The sequence below is a fragment of the Lathamus discolor genome, chromosome 4 (assembly GCF_037157495.1).
Source record: "Lathamus discolor isolate bLatDis1 chromosome 4, bLatDis1.hap1, whole genome shotgun sequence".
In the NCBI taxonomy this organism is placed as follows: Eukaryota; Metazoa; Chordata; class Aves; order Psittaciformes; family Psittacidae; genus Lathamus; species Lathamus discolor.
In genome coordinates, this window is record NC_088887.1 from 126,226,191 (window position 1) to 126,247,466 (window position 21,276).

General features: G+C 46.3%; 1 protein-coding gene across 2 annotated transcripts in view; it reads right to left on the reverse strand.

Moving 5' to 3' along the window:
* Nucleotides 1-21,276, reverse strand: part of FCHSD2 (FCH and double SH3 domains 2) — a 151,859-nt gene that overhangs the window by 81,348 nt on the left and 49,235 nt on the right. The gene's annotated exons all lie outside the window — the stretch shown is intronic.

Genomic DNA, 21,276 nt, shown 5'->3' on the forward strand with positions numbered 1-21,276 from the left:
AGGTTGCACGGTCATCAGTGAACTACAGAAGTTCTCTTGCTCATGGGATATAACAGTTACTCAGTTACAGTATCCATGAGATTGAAAAATGTAGCACATTTGTAATTATTAATGTTAATTCTGCTCTTTAGTCCCTGTGTTTCTCCTTGCAGTGTCAGGAAACCAGTGACAACGGTTTCATATTGAAGCTTAGAGAGCAGCACCATTTAATTCACAAACCCTGCAAGGGAGAGAGAGTTGCTGTCACAGTCATTCCTCCTTTGGCTTGTCACCATAGAATCACAGGGTGGTTTGGGTTGAAGGGACCTTAAAGCTCCTCCAGCTCCAACCCCTGCCACGGGCAGGGACCCCTTCCACTGGAGCAGCTTGCTCCAAGCCCCTGTGTCCAACCTGGCCTTGAGCACTGCCAGGGATGGGGCAGCCACAGCTTCTCTGGGCACCCTGTGCCAGTGCCTCACCAGAGGTGTGATCATTTAGCATGGGTAGATGAAACCAGACAGCCCACGTGCTGGTGTTTAACACCAGACCTCCGCAGGCAACCAGATGGTTTTGCATCAGCCCAGCCCAGCAGCTTTGCTTTCTTAAACTTGATGCAGAATGTAACTTTTTCCTGTGAGCTCGTCCTTGTTCTGTTCTCAATAACACTTCTTGTTTTGCTCTAGTGAAACAAAGCCCACCACTGTTGGGCTCAGGCAGGGAAGGCAACTGATTGTTTAACCTTTGGCAGCGCCCGACATCACCCCCAGCAATGGAGCACGATCCCTTCTGTGCACATCAATCGCGTTGTACAGGCTTGAGATGGTGATGTTTCAATGCAATATGTTTCTACGGAGCCAAGAACAGAATTCCATGCAAACACTCTCTGGACTTCCATATTGTTTGAGGACATGCTTCCTTGACACTTCTTGAAAAGTCACTTGGTGAAGTGCTGGCACAGGGTGCCCAGAGAAGCTGTGGCTGCCCCATCCCTGGCAGTGCTCAAGGCCAGGTTGGACACAGGGGCTTGGAGCAAGCTGCTCCAGTGGAAGGGGTCCCTGCCCGTGGCAGGGGTTGGAGCTGGAGGAGCTTTAAGTTCCCTTCCAAGCCAAATAATTAAGGATTCTACAGAACAGGACAGAGCTTCACTGAGTAATTACTGATAGCAAAGCTATCAATAACTACAACATAAATCCCCAGCCCAAGTTGAGTTAATCTATAAAACCTCTCCTTCCTCTCAGTTTCACTAATGGAGTGTCATGACTCAAAATCCCATTTCAGGAGAAGCAATACTGGGAGATGGGTGCATCTGAATCCCCAGCCGCCATGAGCCCTGTCCCCCACTGTGCTGGGCACCTCCACGTACCAAGCAAAGGAAAGGACCTGCCTTATGAAGACAGGCTGAGAAAGTTGGTGCTGTTCAGCCTGGAGAAGAGAAGGCTCCATGGAGACCTCAGAGCAGCTTCCAGCGTCTGAAGGGGGCTACAAAGATGCTGGAGAGGAACTATTCATCAGGGACTGCAGTGATGGGTTCAAACTGGAACAGGGGAAGTTTAGACGGGATCTAAGGAAGAAGTTCTTTACTGTGAGGGTGGTGAGGCACTGGAATGGGTTGCCCAAGGAAGCTGTGAATGCTCCATCCCTGTCAGTGCTCAAGGGCAGGTTGGACAGAGCCTTGGGTGGGATGGTTTAGTGTGAGGTGTCCCTGCCCATGGTAGGGGGGTTGGAACTGGATGATCTTAAGGTCCTTTCCAACCCAAACCATTCTATGATTCTAAGATTCAAACCTGTGACAGGTGAGCAAACACTAAACCAACTTTTACTCTAAACATGCAAAACCCCACTTCACCAGAACTACAAGACCAGTCAGCTCTCTGATGGCTGTCAAACAAGAGGTTTGGATTTAACTTTTCCCTTCACTCTGAGGTATAGATCACTGAATTGAAGAGGAAGTTCAATGAATACTTTCTGAATGGTAACACCAATCCATTGATTAAAAAGTACACTGGTTTTAATCAATTCTTATTGGAAAAAGAGGTCAGAAATGTCTGGAACCCCTTCAAGCACTGTGCAACCTCTGCTCGCCAGTTGTCAAAGAGATGTACTTCGTGACTCCATTCGTTATTAACACATTATGCAAGACTTAGAGCAAAGACAGAATAAAAAGCTTGGCTGTCGCATAAACCCAATTGTAACTCATGTGAAGATTCCTCCATGTCTTCGTTTTCCCTTCCTCCACCCCAAACCCCACATGTTGCGTTGCTGTGCTATAAAAAAAGGAGTATTTCACATTGATGGGGGTATAACTGCTTGCAAATCTGCCTGGCAGATGGATGGCTGGGACATAAAACTGTGGCAATCCATCACCCGAGGAATCAACACCTAAAGATGAAGTTCTGCTCAATGGAAGGACCATAAAAGATCAGCAAAGCCTCATGGGTGCTCAAATCCCTGTTTCCAGGCTGCAGCTTCTATGTGAAGTTCCCTATTACCAAACTTTACCTCCTATTTATTTAACAGAACTTTCCAATGTGGTCAGTTGTAACAGACACTGGGGGAGGAAAAATGTATCTATACACACACTATAGTAACTACCAATGGAACAGGAAAGAGAAAGATGTCCCAAACTGGAAGATCACGGATAGAAAAGCATGTAGCTTTTCAAAAGGCACATTAATGATGGTTTTCAAAGCAGTCCTATGAACCCCAGATTGGTTTGGGTTGAAAGGACCTTAAAGCTCATCTAGTTCCAACCCCTCTGCTATGGTCAGGGACATCTTTAATAACTGAGTGGTACTGACAACAGCCAGGTCCCCATAAACCTATTATCAGTTGCAGAAAGCATGGTAGGCATAGCTGATGTAACATTGAGGTTTGGAAAGTATCAACTGGCCAAATATAGTGTTCTTTCGCATTTAGGTGGTTTCAGTATCTTGCATCATTTGGATCGCTTCTCTTTATCAGAGTAAAAAGCACCCCCCTTATACCTTTCATTTCTACAAATAATTCTACACTCTGCTATTGTTGCACTAAAAAACCTTGAAATTGAAAAGGACAGAGAAATCAGAGAATCCCAGACTGGTTTGGGTTGAAGGGACCTTAAAGCTCCTACAGCTCCAACCCCTGCCACAGGCAGGGACCTCTTCCACTGGAGCAGCTTGCTCCAAGCCCCTGTGTCCAACCTGGCCTTGAGCACTGCCAGGGATGAGGCAGCCACAGCTTCTCTGGGCACCCTGTGCCAGCACCTCAGCACCCTCACAGGGAAGAGCTTCTGCCTAAGAGCTCAGCTCAGTCTCCCCTTGGGCAGGTTAAAGCCATTCCCATTGGCCTGGCCCTAAAGACCCTTGCCCAAAGCCCTTGTCCTGCATTCTTAAACTTCATGCTGGACGTAACTCTTTTCTATGAGATCCTCCTTGTTCTGTTCTCAGTAACACTTCTTTTGCTGTACCAAAACAAAGACCCCTGACCCTCCAGATCACTGTCTATGTGACATGTGCCACCACAGCAGCTTTCTGACAGTATCTGTTTACTAAGTGACATTATTTTGTCTGCTAAGTGCTCTCCTGGCAGGGAAAACCTCTACAGGGAAGAGGATTTTAGCATCTCTTTAGCATCTCTCTCTTTCCCTGACTTCCATCCCTGGCAGTGCTCAAGGCCAGGTTGGACACGGGCTTGGGGCAAGCTGCTCCAGTGGAAGGGGTCCCTGCCCGTGGCATGGGCTGGAGCTGGATGAGCTTTAAGGTTCCTTCAACGCAAACCAGTCTGGGATTCTATGACTTTAGCTGTAGTAGAATAAGACTGGTTGAGAATGAAGAGAAACTGCCATACACTGAGAATCCTCCAAAAAGAGAAGAAAAATCCCGCAAACATCTGAGTAATGTGACATTTCTCCATGCTGAACAACGATTCTGCTGCAAAAATGAAGAAATAAGTGAGGTGAACCCAAACAAGTCATTTTGGATGCTCCTGCTTCCCTGATGCTTTGAAATCACTGCAATTTTACATATCTTCAGCTGCTTCAGTGCACCCGACTCACTGCAACTCAGCACACTCGGTGCCAAACCTGTAGCAGACAGTTTGATCAGTCATACAGATGTTTCATTTCACAAGCCTGGAGAGGAACGTGGAACATATTCCACTCCCTTGCCAATCTCTTCCAAACATTTGGACAGGGAGCAGGGAACGTGTGGGAGCAGGAGACGCGGCGCAGGATGTGTGGGGAGGACTCCAGCTGCTGAATGCAGCAGAACCATTGGCTCGGTATTAAATTCCCAGATAGTTATCAAGTGTTCACAGGGGTTATTTAAAGTGGTATTTTATTTACTAGAGCTACATGTAATAAACCCTTTAATGGTTTAATGTGAATGAAGCCCAGCACGGGCCCAGCGCAGGGGTTCCATGCAGGACATGACTTGCTCCCATTTACATTAGAAGCTGATGACGAAACCACTGCCGGACACAATTAGTTTGCCCAGAGCTTACACATGGCCTCAGGCAACGAGACCAGGACTACAGAGGTGCTACAGCACAAACCCAACTGAAAACAAACCATATAACACGCAGCACGTGGGCTCCTACAGCTCAGCCTAACACGTTCTAAAAGGTGCAGATCAAACTGATGCTGGGGCTGTTTATCTGCATGGCCTCTAACATGGTGAAACCAGGGATGAAAGAGGGTTTCATCTGCCTGCAGCATTAACCGCAGAACTCCCTAGAAACAACCTGAAAGGTTGGTTATCAGAGAACGATGGAGTCACAGCCTGGTTTGGATTGAAGGGACCTTAAAACTCATCCAGTTCCAACCCCCTGCCACAGGCAGGGACACCTTCCACTAGAGCAGGATGCTCTGAGCCCCATCCAACCTGGCCTTGGGCACTGCCAGGGATGGGGCATCTAAAAGCTGCACCTAAAGATGCATCTCTAATCACGTTGTTTTTCCTTCCTGGAGATGGGGTATTCCTCCCTACCATTAGATGATTCCAGTTCCAGAAAACACCATTACATTCTTTCATTTCTTTCCAAGCTGCTTCATTTTATACATATGAAGCATGAAAAGATAGCAAAGGAAAACAAAGGGAAAAGCTGAAAAAGTAATTTACAGCAGTTAAATATCACCTACGACATCCCTGCAATCAGGTTCAGCAAAGGAAATGTCAAATCTCTGCTCCTAAATAGGTTTTGTTCATTTGTTAATTTAAGGTTAGGAGTTAAAAGCATTACCTTATTGAAAGTGTGTTAAGAAGAGAAGGCTCCTTAAGGGGAGACCTTAGAGCAGCTCCAGTGCCTAAAGGGGCTGCAGTAAAGCTGGAGAGGGGCTTTGGAGAAGGGCCTGTAGGGCCAGGCCAAGGGGAATGGCTTGAACCTGCCCGAGGGGAGACTGAGCTGAGCTCTTAGGCAGAAGCTCTTCCCTGGGAGGGTGCTGAGGCGCTGGCCCAGGGTGCCCAGAGAAGCTGTGGCTGCCCCATCCCTGGCAGTGCTCAAGGCCAGGTTGGACACAGGGGCTTGGAGAAAGCTGCTCCAGTGGAAGGGGTCCCTGCCCGTGGCAGGGGTTGGGACTGGATGAGCTTTAAGGTCCCTTCAACCCAAACCAGTCTGGGATTCTATGACTGACTCTAAGCTCAATTTTCCACTCTTACTTTGTAAGCTGCTTGCTCTCTTTCCCTTGATTTTCACTGCTCTCCTCTGGCACCTCTCCAGTTGGTCCACATTTTACTAGAAATACAGAAGCCAACACTTGAAAGACGGCACACTGAGTTTTCCAGCTGATTTGGAACACTGTTGGCACTCACCTGCTGCCCATCCCCAGTCACTATCAGCAAATCCTTACTCCCTCCTCCAGCCTTGTAGTGATAACACGATTGCCAGGTTAAGGACAGGCCCTAAGAAACCTCATTTATTTCATCAAAGAACTAGTTGATAGGTCCATGATTTTCCTTCTGGTTTTCATCATGGTTTTGTCCTTTTATCCAAACCACACTTCCCTAGGATACATTTCAGACCACCACAAGAAAGAATCAAGGACCTCCCTAAAGAGAAGATACCCAGCACCTTCTCTATTTACAGACCTGTTACCCTGTAATAGCAAAAAGAAGTCAAAGAACTTAACCCAACTGGGGTGAGTTGCTTTTTCTTTACACTTCTCTTTATTGCTGTGATGCTTTTCTAGGAAATTAAACTAACCTGAGTGATACGTAACTGAATTCTTCCTCTTTCAGCACTCTTTTATATAAGCTGGCACTAAATTTGCCCCTTTAGTCAAAGGTTTTGGAGTTTTCAAAGGCAAAACGCACAGCTCTAAGATGGGAAATCATCAGAGACTAAATCCTCTGCAGCCAAGCTGGCTGGTCCTAGAGCCAAGTCAGATTTATTCAGCAAAATATCCTCTAACCTATTATATTCCTGATCTTTCATTAGGTTTAAACCACGGCACCAAGATAGATATCTAACCCAGGGATTACCACAGTGCTCTACATCCCTCGGCAAAAAGTAACTGCTGGAAGTGTCTTTATCTGCAGATCTCTGTTATTAAAAGTATCCTGACAGATTAGTTCAACAAATTTGAAGTAACAGAGTCATGGAATGGTTTGGGTTGGAAGGGAGCTTAAAGCTCCTCCAGTTCCAACCCCCTCCCATGGGCAGGGACACCTTCCACTAGAGAGGCTTGCTCCAAGTCCCTGTGTTCAACCTGGCCTTGAACACAGATGGGGCACCTATGTGAAATATAACCCAAATACCATGTGTAAAAGTGATAGTAAGAAAGGAGTTGTATCATTCACTCAGCAAAGGAACTACCTGCACACTTGCTGGACCCACCAGTCTCACATGGGCTCTGTGAAACAAACACCACATCCTTCCTTCATCTCAAACAGGTTGTGTGCACAAAGCTTATCTGAGCACAGAGTGCTGGCAAAGGAGATGGGAGAGATCTGTATCATTTCCTCACCATCATTTTCTGCTGGTTTGAGGGATACAAGCTAAAACCACCAACACAAGGTGACTTTGAAGGCACCAGATGTGGGGTTGGAGCTAACACTGCTGTCAGGTCAAGGTATTTTTCTTCTCTGCACACCTTTCTCTTTGAACTGCTGACAAATATCACTTGCAACAAGTCAAAACAGGCTCTATGAACTCCTCAAATGCTGAGTATCTCCCTCCCACCATCAAAGTGGGAGATCCATGCTGGTGGAGAGAAAGCCAGACAAGGATGATGAGCCGGTGCTGTGGGAAATAGCAAAGCACCAGTCTGGAGCAAAAACACCCAACACCAACGGCTTCTCAGGTTCTCACTTTCCTATCTTTATCTCCACAAGTACTGGTTTGCTGAGTGAAACCAGAACCTGGCACTTCCCTGATTTGGAATGTGTAAGGATGTAAAACACTGCTAAATTCCAAATGTCCTGGAATTCAGAGCCTGGGTGGCTGCTGAAGTTTCATCTTCTGCAACATTTCTGGCTGGTGAATAGGCGACAACCACTCCTCTACAATGCAGAAGAAAGCGGACAAGATCTCGCAGGAGAAGACTGAACTAGGGATGCAAACTGACATTAATAGCTCACTTGCCTGATGGAGGAATCTGAAAGAGAAAAATCTTTATCATCCCTTCACTGGAACAGCTCTAACACCATCAGTCCGCACAAGTGAAGAGCCCCACATGAGCGCCTTCCACTGCGCATGCAACCAGTTTCTGATTCAATTCCTTTCATAATTTAAGGAGGTGATCCTGCCCCTCTACTGTGCTCTCGTGAGACCTCACCTGGAGCATTGTGTGCAGTTCTGGTGTCCTCAACATAAAAAGGACATGGAACTGCTGGAACAAGTCCAGAGGAGGCCACGAGGATGCTCAGGGGCTGGAGCAGCTCCTGTATGGAGCCAGGCTGAGAACATTGGGGCTGTTGAGCCTGGAGAAGAGAAGCTGCGTGGGGACCTCAGAGCAGCTTCCAGTGTCTGAAGGGGGCTGCAAGGATGCTGGGGAGGGGCTCTTCATCAGGGACTGCAGTGACAGGACAAGGGGCGATGGGTTCAAACTGAAACAGGGGAAGTTTAGATTGGAGATAAGGAAGAAGTTCTTTCCTGTGAGGGTGCTGAGGCACTGGAATGGGCTGCCCAAGGAAGCTGTGAATGCTCCATCCCTGGCAGTGTTCAAAGTCAGGCTGGACCGAGCCTTGGGTGCCATGGTTTAGTGTGAGGTGTCCCTGCCCATGGCAGGGGGTTGGAACTGGATGATCTTAAGGTCCTTTCCAACTCAAACCATTCTATGATTCTATAGAATCATAGAATCCCAGACTGGTTTGGGTTGGAAGGGACCTTAAAGCTCCTCCAGCTCCAGCCCCTGCCCCGGGCAGGGACCCCTTCCACTGGAGCAGCTTGCTCCAAGCCCCTGTGTCCAACCTGGCCTTGAGCACTGCCAGGGATGGGGCAGCCACAGCTTCTCTGGGCACCCTGTGCCAGCGCCTCAGCACCCTCACAGGGAAGAGCTTCCGCCTCAGATCCAACCTGAACTTCCCCTGTTTCAGTTTGAACCCATCACTCCTTGTCCTGTAACTACAGTCCCTGATGAAGAGTCTCCAGCATCCTTGTAGCCCCCTTAAGACATTGGAAGGGTGGAGAAAGATATGAAAAGAAAGTGTAAACTGAAAATACAGGCTGGAAATTGTCTAAAAACACGAAGAAGAAGATGATGTATTAGATCAGTCACCTCCAAAGACAGAATTAGTGACAATAAAACCAGGATCTTCCAAACCAGAGATTAACAGAGATTGTAGGAAAGGGGATTTTAACAGAACATGAAAAACACATATGAGAGCAGAAGGAGGATGTTAAACTGAGGATGCTCAGTTAAGGAAAATTCCACAGCCTAACGTTACTTCCACTTGATCACAAGGTTATAAATACATGTAGCTGAGTTTTGATGGTTTGAAGTAAGAGTTTTGGGAACTAATTAGAGAAATGGGAAGTTGAAATTAAAACCAGCTTTAAAAACATGCAGCAGTGGCACAGGAAAATAAAGATAGTCTAATAACTGCAGGCACTGATTGAGAGTATTAATAAATGCAGAATTATGAACTGAGCAGTGTCAGAACTCTACCAAATTAAATGCGTTCATCTTCAGTTTATTTAAGGAAAACAGATGTGTATGGAAGGAGCAAAGGATTAAGAACAAGAGTTTAAAAGGCTCAGGATAGGAGATGGAGGATGATAATATCTGTTAAAACTACGTATTTCTATTAGCAAATACAGCTGAAACCCACCATAGAGTCAGTAGCCACAACTTGAAGACAGTAAATGTCCAGCAACAGGCAAGTTACGTGATATAAGTATTGAAACCCCCACCGATATCAACATGTAGAAGGGTGGCACAGACAAATTAAACATGAGAGTGTCCTCCAGTGTAAGTCAAAACAAGCTACAAAATGCCCTTAAAAACACTTCTAATTCAGGAGCTGCCACTGATACAAGCTAACGTTAATGGTCGGCCTGAAAGTATTTAGTATAGTGCTAGAGGGACTTACACAAATGTATACTGGGGTAAACACTGAACAGAGAATTCAGGAGTATCAACAGGGAGGATAAAAGCTGTAGATAATCTCAGTGAAGATTGCATAGAGCTATTGCTGTAACTTCAGGAGCATGACTATGCCAAGAAGAGCTCTCTGACTTTAGTGACAGTAGCAACAGCATCTCAGCCACCACATTGACCTCTAAAGCTACACAACTTAGAGAATCCAAGACTGGTTTGGCTTGGAAGGGACCATAAAGCTCCTCCAGCTCCAACCCCTGCCACGGGCAGGGACCCCTTCCACTGGAGCAGCTTGCTCCAAGTCCTGTGTCCAACCTGGCCTTGAGCACTGCCAGGGATGGGGCAGCCACAGCTTCTCTGGGCACCCTGTGCCAGCGCCTCAGCACCCTCACAGGGAAGAGCTTCTGCCTAAGAGCTCAGCTCAGTCTCCCCTCGGGCAGGTTCAAGCCATTCCCCTTGGCCTGGCCCTACAGGCCCTTGTCCAAACCCCTCTCATCTACTGATCCAGCCTGCACTTCCTGAGCTTGCCTAAGAGGACGTCATGGGAGTATCTAAAGCCCTAGTGAAGCAACGGTCATCTCCAAGTCTTGCTCATATCCTCTTCCTTTCCTCCATCTCCCAGCTTATTCTCTTCCAACCTATACAACAGCCAAGGAGGAGAAAAGCTTTGCCATTGCTTGTCTGGTTCTGCACAGATTCACTCCTTCAGCCGGTAGATTTGTCTCCAGACTGATAGTTTTGGTATGTTCTGAACAAGTAAGTCTGTATGAAAACTACAGTTACAAATGTTAAGGGTAGAAGACAAAGAGACAATGTTCTGTATATTTCTACAAAGTCAGATGCTTCACCTTGGCTGGACAACTCTGTCAGCTGAACAAACAACCCCACTGTTTGCTGGGAATGAGAAAGAAAACTCTGCAGGCTGACATCTGCAATTAAATTTTGGCATCATCATCCAGATGATGGGAAACAAAGGTTTAGGCTTCCAAAGGAAAACAGCCAGATGATCCAGACAGCACGAGGAGGAGGTAAAATGAGTCCAGCCGTACGCAGTATCTTCAACATCCAAGGCCAGCAGACACCAAGGCTCCTTTCTTCTGCTGGTTACTGGGGTTTGAAAATCGATGCAGGGAAAGGGACTGGGGAGCTGTTTCTAGGTGAGGTTGTTGTGAGGGTGCTGAGGCGCTGGCACAGGGTGCCCAGAGAAGCTGTGGCTGCCCCATCCCTGGCAGTGCTCAAGGCCAGGTTGGACACAGGGGCTTGGAGCAAGCTGCTCCAGTGGAAGGGGTCCCTGCCCGTGGCAGGGATTGGAACTGGATGAGCTTTACGGTCCCTTCCATTAGGCCCTGCACCAGCTCCATTCCCTTCTCTGGCCCCGCTCCAGCCCCTCAATGTCCCTCTTGCAGTGAGAGGCCCAGAGCTGAGCACAGGATCCGAGGTGCGGCCTCACCAGTGCCCAGTGCAGGGGCACAATCCCTGCCCTGGCCCTGCTGCCGCACTGGTGCTGATCCAGGCCAGGATGCTGGGGGCTTCCTGGGCACACTGCTGGGTTTCTGGTCCCAGCTACGTGCAGCTTTAGGCAGCTAGTTCTTTGGTCTGCCCTAAAGAGACTTGAGTACGTTCAACCGTGCAAAGGTCTAAGTGCACAGGTTCAATTGTGTTTTGCAACCTCTCTCACTCTATCCCTGCAAATAAATTGTGGCAGGGATTTTTGTCACGGCAGAATTGATTTTTGCTGGGTTTTTTTACAGAAGCAATTAAAACAAATCCACTTTAGCCCCAGGAAAATCATGAGTCCTGCTCACTAAAAACCTCTGGGGGCTTTTGGACACAGAGCAGTAAAGGCAGCAGCACTCTTACTATCTAAGAAGCTGCAAAAAGTCTGCTGTGAGAAGATCCCAGATGAATGTACCACGTCAACACCATTGAAAATCATTAAATAAGGTCTACAGGAGATCACTGACCTCAGCATTCCCTAAGCAAGGTGGCTCCAAAGCTCCCATCAAGCTCCCATCCAGAGAGTTGGATTCGGCTTGGAGCAACCTGCTCTAGTGGAAGGTGTCCCTGCCTGTGGGAGAGGTTGGAACTGGATAAGCTTTAAGGTCCCTTCCAACCCAAACCAATGCATGATTTTAAAGAGCACAGTGATTTTCAGAGTTCACAGTGAAGGATCTTTACCACATCAAATTTCCCACCTTCCAAAGACTCCATATCAACTGTGGAAGCAGAATGTAAGTTAACAGCTCTATTACTCAATGCAAAGCACTCTCCTACAACACCTCCCTCAAGTATCCTACAGGTCATGCAATAACCTTGTGAGATGGCACCTCCATTCCTTTACCTGGTCTTTAAAAGCCCCAGTTTATATTTCGGGGGGGGGGATGTGTGTGTGTTACTGTGGTTTCGTTTTGTTCTTTCTACAATCCAACAGTAGCAGAGACACGATGAGAGGCTCTAGAACACAGATATACAAACGATGTGCAATTCTAAGTAAGGTTGGAGTAACCTTCGACTGTCTTTACTAGTTTTGAGTTTTCCAAGGGTAAATTTGCTCTCCTGATGTATTCTGGTGCCTTAAATCAAGGGATCTCTGTTTTCCACAGGACAGAAGAGCCGGCAGTTGCAATTACTGCAGAGATGTCAAAGGTTGTGTTCATGTTCAAACATCTGTAGCAAGAAAACCCTTCCACAGCCCAGGCTACAGGTGCCAAAGCACTCACTGAGGGGAAAAACAGTCTATTAGAAAGCGGTTTTGCTCTGAAGTTACAAAGCAAGCCAAGTCTTACAAGGGCTGCCAAGAGCATCCGAGTCCAGCTCAGTTGGACTTCATTCAGATGAAAGAAAAATCATTTCCTTCCTGCTCATTGAAGAAAGAATTTCACAGGAACAGAGAAAAAAAATGAGTAAATAAAATCACCAAGTTAATCTCTGCACAGAAAACAAACGGGAGAGGAGGAAAAAGCCCCAGGAGAAGGAAAGCTTCGCTTTGGTTATTTACAACCCGAATTCCTTCGGTCTCAACCACTGCAAAGCACAGGTTCACTCACAAGACCTTTTATCTATGTATCTCTATGTATTTTTCTATCTCTATATATATTTCACACATGAAACTCAGTGATTTGGTATTATCAGACAAACAGGACAACTAAGAATAGCAAGAAGATGCCTGGCGCTGGGGGAAAGGAACCATCTGGTCTCTTCCACACCAACACAATAGGGAAGGAGTGAGTTTGGCAGCTAAGGGCTGGGAAGCATATGGCACCTTTCCTCTTTTCCACCAGAAAATGGGGCATTCTGTGGCTTTTCTCAGTTTGTCTCAGACCCTGAACAGCTCTTGTGTGCTTTGTGGGAAGTTTCCTCGTAGTGGGAAGTAAAATACAGATAATCTCAGAGGGCTTCGCTTTGGGTAAGTCTGAAGTAGGGGAAGTAGGAAAAAAAGACAAAACTCTCTACAATCTTTCAATATTCATAGAATCATAGAATGGGTTGGGTTGGAAAGAATGTTAAGATCATCCAGTTCCAACCCCTGCCACGGGCAGGGACACCTCACACTAGACCATGGCACCCAAGCCCCTGCATCCAACCTGGCCTTGAGCACTGCCAGGGATGGGGCAGCCACAGCTTCTCTGGGCACCCTGGGCCAGCGCCTCAGCACCCTCACAGGGAAGAGCTTCTGCCTAAGAGCTCATCTCAGTTTCCTCAGTCTCCCCTGTATGAAGTATGTGTCTCAACAGAGAGCAGCAGAGGGGCAGGATCCCCTCCCTGAGCTGCTGCTCATGCTCTGGGGGTGCAGCCCAGCACACAGGGGGGGTTCTGGGCTCAAGCGCACACTGAAAACAGGTCATGGGGAGCTTCACCTCACCCAACACCCCCATATAAAATACACCTCTACATCATGAATAATATCCTTGCAACAACTGGAATAAGCCAAAGAAACAACTACTGAATATGGTCACCACAATGTCTGTATAATTTCAGTGTTAAGAGTCACAGCAGAACCAATCCTGAACTACACAACGACTGGAGATGGAACATCAGCAGTGAGCTTTGTAAGTCTTTCTTCTCTAGAGAAATGCTTGAGGAAACTGTAAGGTTTTAATTTTATAGCATTTTTAGACGTGGGAGAAGCTCACAGAAAACCTCTATTACTTATGACGATGGAGATGTTGTTTGCAAATGGTATTTTACACAATTAGCTGTTAGGCTGTATTTATTACGTACAATTAGGTTGTACCTGTGGTTCTCTTCACCTTCATATGATCTTCAGGCAACTGGGTCTAAACAGCTTCATTCCCTGCACCTGAACACCCACATGAGCTCTTCTTCCCTTCATGCAGCTGAAGTTTGGAATCAGCATTTTGTTAAATATTAAACTACTAGAAATTACTCTGCTCTGGGGTGTCCATATCATTTCCTACAACCACCACTTATAGAAACACCGACATACAGGATTTTTGACCTATCAGATAGGCAATTCCTTTCCTCCCGTCCCCAGCATTACATGTTTTTCCAGTTTAATATAATATTGAAGTTTATGGAACATGAGAAACGTCATAAAATTCTGAGCAAATTCAACTGAAAGGCCTTTAACACATGCATGTGACACGATTTGCTTGTTCCTTCCCTGCTTCATCAGGTTTTTATGTATTCACAATCCACCGGAGCTCGATGAGCTCTGAGCAAAGTGTTGTATTTCGATAGGAAGACAAAGGATTAATTAATAGATGCCAAAAGTCATCAGCTTTTATATTCTCTGCTGTTCTTCAAAGGGAAATCACGTCTAACCTCAAGATAAGGCTTCACAGAAAGCCCTGAAAGGTTAAACAAAACCCCCTTCAGTCAAACTGCTGAGGACTCTTAAGACAGGGAGCTATAAATTATTAAGTAGCTTGTCTAATTGCTTCATGATGGCATCTAAAGATCCCCGTTCTCCCTCCCCCCCATCCCAAGGCGCAATTCCAGCTGGATGCACTTTCACCACAGCCCATTATTCACCAGAGTCCGCTCTAATGTTAAAACGAGGTACCAGAGGTCAGGCTCCTAATAGGAAAACAAAGAGTAAGATTCCCATAGCCGCATCACATCCTAAATCTTGAAGCCCCATCAGCAAGCTGACAACTGGAAAACCTAGGAAACCTCATCAATAAGGACTGGAGAAAGGAACTGGATTGCACTGAACAGGCAGGTTTTAAATCCTCCAAACGGAGTCATAGATGGAAAACTGCTCCCTTTAAACACTGCTCTGAACCCTGTAAAGTGGAAACATCAACTAAGAATTAGAGAACTTTGAGGTCTTCAGAGGACAGAGGCAGAAAAGGTGAAAGCAATTTCCAGTTATTATGGAAGAAATAGGCAAACCAAGAAAGAACAGCACAAGATCTAAACTGAATTATGTCCAATTCATCAACAGGCGCAGCTTTTCCAACTCACTAGTCTGTTGCGTTTTAAATAACACATTTCAGGCAGAGAAAACACAATGTAATGACTCAGGGTTTACAAATTACAGCAAATTAAACAAAATAGCTCTTTTTTTTTTTTTACTGGGTAATAGTAAGGAACAGCATTCATGGGTTTGTAAAGTACATAAATAAATCATCCATTCACACAGAACCAAAAGGTAAATGGGAACTGCTGAAGCAGTTAAATCCTGGCTTGAAGCTCCTTGTTGTCTTACTTTACAGATGTTAAATATTTATTCTTTCCTTCTGCCATCATTCCCTGGCAGTGCTCAAGGCCAGGTTGGACTCAGGGGCTTGGAGCAAGCTGCTCCAGTGGAAGGGGTCCCTGCCCGTGGCAGGGGTTGGAGCTGGATGGGCTTTAAGCTCCCTTCAACTCAAACCAGTCTGAGATTCTATGATCTTTCACTGTAATGAAACTGGGTTATAGCATAGCAAAACACAATGGAGTGATGTTAGCATCCTCTCTGGGAAAAAGAAACGTGTAATCACAGAATCAATACTTTGGGTTGGAAGCCCAACCTTAAAGCCCATCCAGCCCCAAACCCCTGCCATGGGCAGGGACCCCTTCCACTGGAGCAGCTTGCTCCAAGCCCCTGCGTCCAACCTGGCCTCGAACACTGCCAGGGATGGGGCAGCCACAGCTTCTCTGGGCACCATGCGCCAGCGCCTCACCATTCTCATACTTAAAGGTAAAATATTTCATACCAAAGTCCACCATAACTCACACGCGGCACAGCTGATACTACCGACACGTAAGTCATCTGTAAATAGCAATGTGCAGTGTCTACTGGAAGTGTAACAATGATTACCAAATGATTTACTAACTGAAGTACAAGAGTGGGAGCAGCTCTACACCCATCCACACAGTGGTACACGTATATCAGGAACAAGACAGAAGCAAACAAGGTAGTAAAATGTACGTGGTGTACATCGTGTCTCAAGGACATAACTGCAAGAGCAGTTGCTGATCGATAGAATCTTCGTGTCCTCTTACCCACCGTCAGCAAACGGCAATCAGAAATACCATGGATACTGCAAAGTGTTGAGTAAGGGCTCAAAAAGAGAGAGACAGTAATGTTCTATTGGTTCAATGCATCTCCTACCTTCAAGTGCTACTGGAATGGAAAAAAAGAAGGAGAAGAAAAAACTCATACCCTTCCTATACTTAGCAATCATCACTCAGCCAAAATGTCACAGAATCAGAGAATGATTTGAGTTGGAAGGGACATTAAAGCCCATCCAGCTCCAACTCCCTGCCATAGGCAGGGACACCTTCACTAGAGCAGCTTGCTCCAAGCCCCTGTGTCCAACCTGGCCTTGAGCACTGCCAGGGATGGGGCATTCAGGAGTAAAAGATCCAAGTTTTCAAGTAAAGAAGCACTATGGAAATCTTATTACCTGGGTTAACCTACATGCCATTTATAGCCAAAAAAAAAAAAGTATGGGAGGGTTTGGTTTGCTTTATAATGCAGCAATCGAAACGTGATCTCTGTACACCAAAACACTCTCAGGGCAAAGGTTGATGGACAATAGAACGTGGCACCAGGAGTTTGTCCTTCCAACACCTTGGATGGCAGAAGCACCAATGCCACGTGAAATAACTCATTGTATATTTCATCTCTTAAAAGGGCAAATTAAAATGAGTTTGTTGCCATATGGTGAGGCGCTGGTACAGGGTGCCCAGAGAAGCTGTGGCTGCCCCATCCCTGGCAGTGCTCAAGGCCAGGTTGGACTCAGGGGCTTGGAGCAAGCTGCTCCAGTGGAAGGGGTCCCTGCCCGTGGCAGGGGTTGGAGCTGGAGGAGCTTTAAGGTCCCTTCCAACACAAACCAATCTATAGTAAAGTCTATGGTCTAAAACCATACAGTGGTTCTATATGTTTTTAGCCACAGAGGTACAAAAGATCAAGAAGTAACATTCATCCATGCAAAAGTCAAGATGTGTGTAGTGAACAAGCTTAACTCTTGTGATGAAGCTCTGGTGGTGTCCTCAGCACCATCCCTTCCATCCTCTTCCTCCTTCGCTCAGAACTCACTCATTTCACATAGGTGAAGCGCACCATTAGAAAACATGAGATAGCACTTAACTTATCATTTACCCAAGGACAAATGCAAATCATTTTGAGGTTTGGGGTGGCTTTTTTCCTCCTTCCCACCCCCCTGATTAATATTCATGAGGATCATTTCACAAAAGCAGTTATAAAAGTATGGCAGAGCCAGCCTGAAAATATACTCATGCTTAAGAGAGAAAGAGGAAATTCCCTCCCTTGCTCCTAAAAGGAGGGGTGGGGGGGATGAAACCCAAACCAAACACACCCTGAATGATGGGGGTTTATAATATTTTAATCAAGTTATTCATTACCCAAAAGTAACAGTGTGGAGAAGCAGATAAGGTTCCACAAAAGCTAAGTTCATTTGTTCTGGACAGGTGGCCAGGCTGCAGCTCCGTGCAGGCATCCAAAGCCCGCCCACAATAGCACTAAAGACGATTATGCAAATGTTCCCTATTCCCTGCTATTTTCCCAGGAATAGGAGAAGGGCTCCATGTGGAAGAAGCAATTGTTTCCCACTCATGTGGAAAACAAACCCAGAGAAAGAAGGGAGGGAATGTGAACGGGAGATAGCAACACATCCCCTCTCACCAGGCTGCTCTTCTGCTCTGTGTGGCTGAGCAGCGCTTGAAATGATCCCAACGGTAACGTGATTTCCATACGGGAGCGCGGATCCAGGGGTCAGACATGGAGTTCAGAGCCCAGGAAATGTATTCTTCATACACAGCTATTCTACATTTTCCCTTGTATTCTACCGAGGCACAAAGCCCTTTAAAGGTGGGAACTCTCCTTGTTGTAATACATCACTTCAATGTGAATGCTGGGGCTGCGGGATGCTTTACTACGAGGAGGAGGAGGTTTGTAAAAGATGGGCAGCCGATCATCTCCTTATCTGGGAGGCTGAATTTTGTGTCACTTCATGCTGTGGAGGGATCAATTCCTAATTCCACTTCTTGAGGACAGTGTAATTAAAAACCAAATGTAAAGGCATTTGTTTCACTTCACTCCTTCAGTGATTATTAAACTAATCACGCTTTACTAAAACACACCACCATGTTGCAGTGTGTATTGTAATCTGTAGTGTACCACAACATGGACTAGGTTAAAGTTACATGGAATATATTGTTAAAAAGCACTAGAATGTTTCTTAGATTTCCAACACAGCTCTTCAAAACCCAAGCTTTAAATCACTCACTTGTACATAAAATGCTTCTCACCTCTCCCATATTTCAATTTTCCACCTAAGTACTCATCTAAATAATTCAGCTATCCTTCTGCCTAGGTGATAACTGTCTCCTAGAGGATTCAGCAGGACACAAAAAAGGCTGTAGGCAAAGGAATGTGATGAAACTAACCAGCAGCCACAATATTAATTCTAAGTTAGGCATAACTAATTGTAACGGCAAGACTGTCCCTTCCAACAAAGCACCAGGTATTAAACAGATGCAGAGCAGCATTAATGGTCAGGCAATACAACAGATACACATCCTGACATCACAGGATCACCTTCCACTGGAGCAGCTTGCTCCAAGCCCCTGTGTCCAACCTGGCCTTGAGCACTGCCAGGGATGGGGCAGCCACAGCTTCTCTGGGCACCCTGGGCCAGCGCCTCAGCACCCTCACAGGGAAGAGCTTCTGCCTAAGAGCTCAGCTCAGTCTCCCCTCGGGCAGGTTCAAGCCATTCCCCTTGGCCTGGCCCTACAGGCCCTTGTCCCAAGCCCCTCTCCGGGTTCCCTGCAGCCCCTTTAGGCACTGGAGCTGCTCTCAGGTCTCCCCTTCAGGAGCCTTCTCTTGTCCAGGCTGCCCCAGCCCAGCTCTCTCAGCCTGGCTCCAGAGCAGAGCTGCTCCATCCCTCGCAGCATCTCTTCAACGAACACCCCCAAGTCCTGCTCCATCCAGCCTCCCCCAGCCTGTGTCTGTGCTGGGATTGCCCTAACCCAGGGGCAGGACCTTGCCCTTGGCCTTGTTGAGCTCCATGACGTTCACACTGTCCCACCTCACCAGCCTGTCCAGGCCCCTCTGGATCCCATCCATTCTTTCCAGCGTGTCAACCATGCTCTGTCCCATCAGCATTAACTTGCACAGAGACTGAGGATTCAGTTCCACAGTTGAACACTTCCAGCCACAAACAGGTACAGGGGCAACTGCGTTATCAGGGGCAGATTCCCCATCCAGCACATCCACCAGAGCCAAGCTGGCTCCATCCCACTGTGATTTACGGCACTAACTGGTTTCATACAAGTAGGGCAACCACCACAGGTTGTGCTACTTGATTTAATAATCACTATTTTGTCTTCAATTGACTATTATTCTTTGCTCTTCCTATTGTAAAGGCACCAGGTTTCTACAGCTGGTAGCAGGGGACTCAAAGAAGAAATGATCATCTGGTTAACCTTGCTCAAATGAAACACAGTAAAATCTTCCTTCATTCCCCCCCAAAAGACACAGAGTTACAGTGAGCCTTGAAGTTGGTTGAGTATAATTGATAGAGGCAGTGTTAAGAATAACCCATATTTGGGGATTTAAAGGCCAATATGTCTTCCACTTGCAGTAAAGTGACATGGGTTTTGACCCTGCAATTTGAGTTATTAAAGATAAAAGCTGCCTCCTGCACATTTTATTCACTTTAAAAAGTCTAGCTTTCCAGAACTTCATTTTTGAGGCTTCTTTTTGCTTCACCTCAACACTACCTAATCCCTGAACCAGGGATTTCCAAAGCACGCAAGCTTTACTTCCGTTTCCAACCCCTTCCTCTTCCCCATTCACATCCCAACAAGCGAAAGACTTCACACTGACCATCAGTCCAGAGTTCCTTGGTAGTTTCTGCCATTGCTTTAAAGAAGTGAGTACAATCCTCCTTGTCACTGAGACAGTTCCTATTTTCCTCATCCAACAGGCTTCACCAACACAAGTGGCAAGTGAAGGCTCCTGCCCATGTGTTCATCAGATGGCCGCTGCCTTCACCATTGTCTCCTGCCTGTCTGGAATTACTCACTGGTTATTTTGACACCCTAAAGTAGAACTTAAATTCTTCCTTTCCCCAGTCTATCAAGGGCTTTGTGTTTCCACTAAGTCCACTCTTCTCTCTCCTCCTTCCTCATAGGAAGCTCCTCCAGGACCAGCCTACCTATGGACTTCTGGGCACTCTATAGACCTTCCAAAGATCTTTCAACTACTTCTTTAGGTGTGCTTGCTTGTGCTCCATTACTACTTGTCTTTCAGCACCAACACCTTTAATTCAAATGCTCCTCTTCCGAGTTCTCTTCTCTTTTTGACACAACTCACTTCAGGTTTCTCTCTTCACACTCTTCTGACCCTTCTTCCCCAAATCAGGCATTTCTACAGCTTCATTTTCAACACCAACTATCTGATCCATCCCTTAAATCTCTTTTTTTCCTTCTAACCCTGCACCTTCTAACACTTCTCAGCTCAGCAACTCCTCATTTACTCACTTCTATTTCTTTTCTTTGGCTTGGTTACACTAAACTTGATCAGCCATTCCATTCCTATAATCTCATTCTTTATGCTGTTCCACAGCTCTTCACCATTCATTCCTTCTTTCACCCCCCAACTCCTTTGTTTTCTTTCCTGTATCTGGCTCTTTCCATCTGTGCTTACTGTAGATCTTCTTTCTTGACACTTTTTTGGTTGCATTTAGCATCACTGATGCCAGCACTAACTGCAGCTCTGGAGGGAATCCGCAGAGAGAGGAAAACCTTCAACAGCCTTAGGAACTTACCCTGATTTACTGCAAACTCCCCCTGGAGCTATCAATTCGTGGTCAGTGCCATGTGCAATTCACTGACTCGTTACAGGACAGGGAGTATTCTGAGACTTGCCTCAATACATGTAAATAATCAGGAATTTCGGAGTTAAAACCATATGCATGAGCATGGCTAAACCATCACACACGTCCCCTGTTGTAATTAAAACATGCCTGCAGGTCATGGAATACCCCAGCCGGTTCCAAGTATCTGGTTGCACAGACGTGGATTTCACTAAAAGTTCTGCTCTAACTTTCATTTAAGAGATTTTACATATTAATTATTATGGGACTTTTAAGTATACAGAGAATGCGTTGAGACAAAGGGACAAAAAGCATTCAGAATACAAAAAGAGGTTATCATCAAATCCCAGACTGGTTTGGGCTGAAGGGATCTTAAAGCTCCTCCAGCTCCAACCCCTGCCACGGGCAGGGACCCCTTCCACTGGAGCAGCTTGCTCCAAGCCCCTGTGTCCAACCTGGCCTTGAGCACTGCCAGGGATGGGGCAGCCA